Source organism: Pteronotus mesoamericanus, unplaced genomic scaffold (genome assembly GCF_021234165.1).
Source record: "Pteronotus mesoamericanus isolate MK-2021 breed Mesoamerican mustached bat unplaced genomic scaffold, CSHL_Meso_final contig_169, whole genome shotgun sequence".
In the NCBI taxonomy this organism is placed as follows: domain Eukaryota; kingdom Metazoa; phylum Chordata; class Mammalia; order Chiroptera; family Mormoopidae; genus Pteronotus; species Pteronotus mesoamericanus.
The window spans coordinates 5,064,031-5,070,710 of record NW_026555068.1 but is presented as its reverse complement, the minus strand read 5'-3'; the positions used below and the strand labels follow the sequence as shown (position 1 = coordinate 5,070,710).

Below are 6,680 nucleotides of genomic sequence, written 5' to 3'. Positions count from 1 at the left end.
TACTGTCTAGCAAATTTCATGCATTAAGTACTAGTTCATTTCATGATTTTATTAAACACAGATATACTTTGTCAAGTTTCTGGTAGTCATAATGAGTTTTCACTCATTCAACAAACATTTATTGAGCCACTGTTATGTTAACAGATATTATGTTAACTATTGGGTGTAGAAAGATAAATAAACAAAACTCACAGCCCAGTGAGGGGAGCCAAACATACAATAGGTAATCCCTGAAAATAAATGTTAGAGATACACAGAAAGTGTTAGGGAAACATGGGGAATAAGCCCCTAGGGAGGAAATCAGAAAACTTCTGATGTAGCTAAGCCCTGAAGTGAGTTTCTGAAAGATGCATAAATATTTGCTAAAAATTACAGTTTGTAAGTCAGATGGATAAAGACAGATATCATATGATTTCACTCACATGCAGAATATATATTTTATATATATATCACAAACAAAACGAAAGCAAACTCATAGATGCAGACTACAGATTGTTGTCATCAGAGGAGACATAGATGGGGGTGGATGAAATTGGTAAAGGGAGTCAATTGTATGGTGACAGAAGGGAACTGTAGTGTATACAGGTGTCCAATTACAATGCTGTACACCTGAAACTCATATAGTGTGATGAACCAATGTTGCCTCAACAAAAAAAAGGAAATTGCATTTTAGTTAGCTTAAGTGGACTTTTTTATATACATGATTTCTACTACAGATTTTGAATTACTATTAAAGTGGTTGGAAGTCCCCCTTTTCTTTCCTTGAGAATCCCAGGTAGGTGGAAGTGAATGTTAGAAAATAAAGACCCGATCAAGGAGAAGTAGTTTACTATATTAATCCAAGAGGATGTTCTAGTTTGTTTGGCTGTTTTATTATTTTATCTATTCATTCATTCATTCATTTATTGGCTGGCTGCTTGGCAAGTAGAATACTATACAAGTAGAACTTCTGTGGGTATATAAAATTGCCAGAGTTATTAGAGTATACATTTTCTTTTTTCTTTTTTTAGAAAAACTTTATAGTCAACAAACAACCTATTTGGCTTCCTAAGTAGATGTTGATTTGGCTTCTTACATAGACTCTCTTACTACTAAGGGTATAAACTGACCTATGGATTTTATTATTACAGTTAATTTTGCATTTCCCATCATCTGCCTGAATTAATAACTAAGCCCTCTCTTTTTCTCAGCATCTCCTGTAGATATGATCACTGCAAATCAGTCCTCAGACCCAGATTATTGTGTTATGAATTGGCAAAATTGAGTCTGTGTATTTTCAAACTGAGGACTACAGTGTGGGAATGGACTGAAAATTGTCTCCACTTTTTTCTTAACTGCAAAGTCTCTACTTAAGTCTGAGCATACTTGTATGAATCTGATTTAACACATGTATCATCCACATATTTCCCTCAAAAATTTGGGCAAAAAAGTGTTCATTATATACAGCAAATTATGTAGTAGTCAAACTCATAAAAATAGAATAAGAACAGTGGTTTTCCTGGGACTGGGAGGTGGGGTAATGGAGTTCTTACTAAATGGGTACAGTTTTCACTTTTCGAGATGAAAAATTTCTAGAGATTGGTTGCTCAGCAATGTGAATATACTTAACTACGGAACTGTACACCTAGAAATGATTAAGAAGGTAAATTTTATGTGTCTTTTACCACAATTTTAAAAATTTAAATAACATACCTTTGGTTAATTTGGCTCTTTTTTTCTTGGTGCTTGGAAATGAGCATTGGTGGTGTTGGTTGTACAGTAAACAGTTGTGGACTTACCTCTTAGTGAATGTCACAGGCTTTACACATGTGAAAGGTGACTGTGGAAGGGAGCAGAGTTATACAAACAGCACCCTTATGACAATACTCTACTGGGGGACAAGTGTCTGACAAAAGGAGTATCTTCACAGGTTAAAAGCACCATGTGCCAAACTCACAGCAAACACAATGATTATAGAGGCATATTTTGGTAAATGAGCTCAAAGTTAAACTGAGATGGGGGTTGTTAAACCTCTCATTGAAACCTTAAACATTGTGATTCCCTTGTTTGAATAGACTATCCTATATCAGGTTTAAAAAAATTATTCACATAGTTTTTGTAGTACAAGAATATTTTCATTCTAGAATGTGAAAATACCTTCAAAAATAATCTAAAGAGAATCCATATTCGTGGTGAAAAAGGCGTGAGCCTGGTCATGCTATAGACATTAGGTCTTCTCTATAGATAAACCTGCTTTGTGTCTAACTTTTCAAGCATTACTTGCTCATCTTCCCCACTTGTATTACTTGTGCCTAGAAATAAATATGACAGAAATCTGCTCTGATCATTGATCTTTGCAAACAAAACTTTGAAGCCTAAGGAAACTATATTAAGGCAGTTCTTGTTGGTTTTCTCTTCAGAGGGAAGTTTGATTTTCTTCTTGTGCTAAAGTAGCTTACAGAATGTGCCAGTGAATGTTTGCATGCTCTCGTGTGTATGTGTATATACCCAATAACTGAGTCCACTATTTGGTTGGGCAAAGAATCAGTCAACACTATTTTTGTTGAGTCTCTAACATACATGAAACATTTTTTAATCTCAAAATTATTATATGCAAAGAATTGTACTCAATGGTAAAGATTGTGAAAAAATGTAAACTGGAATTCACAGGAGAACACAGCAGATGCAAGACTACTTGAAAGTTCTGACTGGTTTTGGGTCAGGAGAAAAGGCCAGATATAAGAACCTAAAGAGTATTTAAGATGGTGGTGGCCACTTTAAAATACTCTCCCTAGCTTTGGGAAGGACACAAAAATGTATGACATCTAGTTTCTTCTTAATCTAGCTGAAGATCAGACATGGACAGGCATTCATTATTCAACTTTGTATCACTGAGACGCTGGCAAAAAAATGGCTGTATTAATGAGGGATCAATGAAGGTTTGTAAAGCAGGCCCTGGCTGGAGTGGCTCAGTGGATTGAGCACTGGCCTGCGAACCAAAAGGTTGCTGTTTCAATTCCCTGTGAGGTTACATGCCTCGGTTGTGGGCCAGGTCCCCAGTTGGGGGTGTGCCAGAGGCAACTGATCAATGTATCTCTCACACATGGATGTTTCTCTCCTTTTCTTTCTCTCTCCCTTCCTCTCTCTCTAAAAATAAATTTTTTTAAAGGTTTGTTAAATGAATTGATAAATGATTGAATTGTTGAATGTATGGTAAATCCCAAATATAGGTGTGACATTTAGTGTGGCGATGAGTGGTCCAGTGTTTTGGAACAGTCATTATAGTCAGACTTTGAGGTCTGAGAATGTGAACTTTGCCCTCAAGATTTACTATCAGATTATTTAGCATGGAATAACAATATGACAAGAGTATGTAGAATAAATGGGGAGGGAGGGTTTGGTACTCCCTCCAAGAAGGGACAGAGGCAAAAAATGTCTTTTAAGAACAGGGAGAAGGGCTAATCTTTTTAAGGAGGACTGATTATAGAGGAGATGGTAAGACTGGATTAGGCGTTTGAAGTCTGAAGAGTTGGTGAGAAAGTCACGTGCAAACTCCAGAGGCACCCGCTAGATTTTAGTAGAGAGAACAGTCCCAAATTTAGGGAGACCTTGGAAAGTTGCCCAGCAAGGAATCGTGTACACCACCCCCTTGAACTCTTTGGCTTCACTAGTAACGCAGATGAGACGCAGCGATGATGGTGCGTGGTGGTGGTAATGGTGATGGCAGCTAACATTTCCTGCGAGTGCCAGACCCTGAGCTAAGTTCTTTACACACAGAACTGTATCTCACAACACGATGACAAAGTAATGTAGTGACTCAAGCCTCCTCTCGCTAATCAGGGCTGATAACACCCTCCCCAGAACTTATGCCACAGAACCTTGGGTAAGTAGCCAGTACTCAGGCCCTGGAGCCGCTCTGAAACGTGGAGACCCCTATTTAGAAAGTGCTCCCCTTTATCAGAGCAGGAATCACAGGGCCCAAGGTAAGGGGCAGGCAACCAGGGCCTAGGGGACACAGTCCCAACCTCGGTAGCACCTGGCGGGCTCCAGGGAGCAGCCTCTCGCTCGCCAGGGGGCGACTTAGGCGGTTCCGGGTCGCGCCCACCCGGGGTTAGATGACACAGCACTGCCTTCCCGCCCTGCCGACCCCAAAAAGGCTCCGCCCCAAAAAGCACCCGCCCAACCCCAACCCGGCTCCGACTCGAGAGAGTGCCGGGCGTGAGATTAGACCGCGAGAGGGTGGGGATGGACGCGAGGGGTCACGTCAAAGCAGCGTAGACAAAGGGCGGGCACGCGCACGTCCTTACGCACGCCTCGGTAGGCGGCGGCGGGCCAGGACGGGAGGGACCAGCACCAGAGGGATTTGGAGTCTCGAACCCTCGAGGTTGGTGAGTATGACCAAGCCGGCTCCTTCCTGAAGGTCAGTGGCCTCAGTGGAGCCGACTGTGGAGCGTGGGATTCGGGTCAGGTGCCCCACGAGGGGCCTGCGGTCCTGGGATGCCTTCCCCCGCGCCGCCTTCAGGAGACACCATTGCCGCTTCCTGGGGTTGCCCTGCTGGTCGCAGCGTTCCGCCCCCTCAGCCGCAGTGGAACAGTCCGCACCCCTCTGGCTACCTTGGTGCAGGCAGCGGGGGCCCACACGGAGTCGCACCCTCCTCCGGGGCCTCCGGACTCTGACCGGCCCCTCCGCCCCCTCGGGGTGGGCTCTCCGTCCGCGCGAATCCCAGGGGCGCCGCACCGCTCCCTCCCCCAGCGCTGAGGCGTGCACTTAGTGAGGGCTGAAGGGGGCGTTAGACATCACAAGGACGTGCCTTCGCCTGGAATTTCTTTTCCAGTGCCCTTCGACTTCCCCGGGATATGTATTCTCCCCTTCTGTTCTCTAAAGGAGCCCCGTTTTTTCCTTTTTCCTTTTTTTTTTTTTTTTTAACCCCTTGCCTTTCCGTTTGGACTTCACGCCCTCCAGGACATCCTCCTACCAGAGGGTCTTGTTCATTTCCTCCCTTTCCGTTCCACTTTAGCAGTTGAAAAGTTAGGGACCATGTACCATAGGAAACGTAATAGCTCTGCGGAAGTGAGTTGTGTACTTTTACATATGTTAGTGCCTGTCACTGCCCAGGCCCTCCGTGGAATGGATCTTCTCATTGATAACCTTGAGATCCGTTGAACAATTTCCTTTCTGGTTCATTTTCCTTAATTTTGGCTGGATTTTGAGTAGCTCTGCTTAGTTTCATGTTCTCTAGATTCTATCTCAACCCAAGGGAAACGGTGTGAAAGAAATTATTCTTATGCCAAAGACGGTAGAAAAGAGTCCTGTAATAATGCCAGTTCGGTATTCTTTTCTCATTCCGACAGTGAGTTTTTATGGAGAATTTCAGATATACAACAGTAGATAGAATGGATAGTGAATCAGCAGGTACCCATCGTCCAACCTCAACAGCTGACTGTGTGGCTCCGCTTCTCCCATGCGTGTCTCTCTCCATCCCCCCTCCCCGATGTCTCTGGGATAAATCCTTGATGTGGAAAGTAGCTTGAGATTCAGAATAAAAATGTTGTCAAATCAAGTCCTAATGTACTTTCATTGGGACGTCATCTACTATTATAAGTCCTTCAGCTAAGAAAGGCATAGCATTGGAGAAGGACTAGAAAAGAGGATATAAAATGCTCAGGCTGCGCGAGGGTAGGTTAAAACAGAGTCTTTGAGATCCGGATGAGAACGTCCAGGTCATCGCGTCTAACTTTTTCATGTCTGATGAGCCCTCAAGGTCCAGAGAGGTACGGTGACTTGTCCAGATCTACGGGGGTTAAGATGAACTGTGAGGCTGGGAAGACTCTCCCAACCCCTTGCTCACTTTTTCCACTGTACCATACTGCTTGCCTTTAGCTCATCTTCAGGAAGGAGAAATGTGTGGAAGGTCTGTGCCTGAGAGCTCTTACGGTGAAGGGTTGGATGGATAAATATGGAACACTTTTCCACCAAATTCTGGAATAATGTATCTAGGGGCTGTGCCTTAAGTTATTTCTCAAACTACATTTGGAGCACATGTCTAATCATAATTTTTTGGAAACATGGGAAAATTGTGACCCTGGAGCTAGAATAACTAGACTGAGAATAAAAACAAGCTTTTAAAAGATTTGGGTACCATTCACAGCTGTTTAATAGTTTCAAAGGGAAATCGGAATGATTTACAGTATACCCCAGAGGTTTTGCTTTTGATAGCAGGGAGAACAATAGCACTCTCCTATAAAATGTTCTTTCTTGCTGTTAACAGATAAGAATCCCGGGGTCGATGAATCGTGGGTTAGGCTTTTTTTACCCCCTTTTTTAACAAAACCATGGTATACCTTTCCTGGCACACTTTATGCTATTAAATTTCTGTATCTCAAGAATGAGGTAAATTCAGTACTTGTGCCTCAGTTTTCTTACCCTTAATATGGAGATATTCTACCTCCAAGGAATGCTGTGATCAAGGAAATATTTGTATACAGAGTTCTATGAGTTCAGGTTATATAACATGATATAATTGTTTATAAATTTTGTTTCAGGGCGGACTTTTGTGAGTTTATGATCTAAATAACAGTAGTCACACACATCCAGTTTATGGAAGTACTGCTGAAATAGCAGCATCTGGGTGTCTTGGAAAATCATCACCCCTGAAGACAAAAGGGTGGGGGAAGATTCTGTGTTGTGTGGTTGTTTTTGT

The 6,680-nt window shown here is 42.6% G+C and overlaps 1 protein-coding gene across 3 annotated transcripts in view; it reads left to right on the top strand.

The window, feature by feature from the left end:
• Positions 1 to 4,210: 4,210 nt before the first annotated feature.
• Positions 4,211 to 6,680, top strand: part of GPAT4 (glycerol-3-phosphate acyltransferase 4) — a 40,953-nt gene continuing 38,483 nt past the window's right edge. The window contains exon 1 of one of the 3 annotated variants that reach the window (XM_054565973.1): positions 4,211 to 4,363. The gene's annotated coding sequence lies outside the window, so the exon portion shown is untranslated. Of the gene's footprint in view, positions 4,400 to 6,680 lie in introns of all 3 variants that reach the window. The other 2 variants (XM_054565971.1, XM_054565972.1) reach the window with 2 other exon arrangements.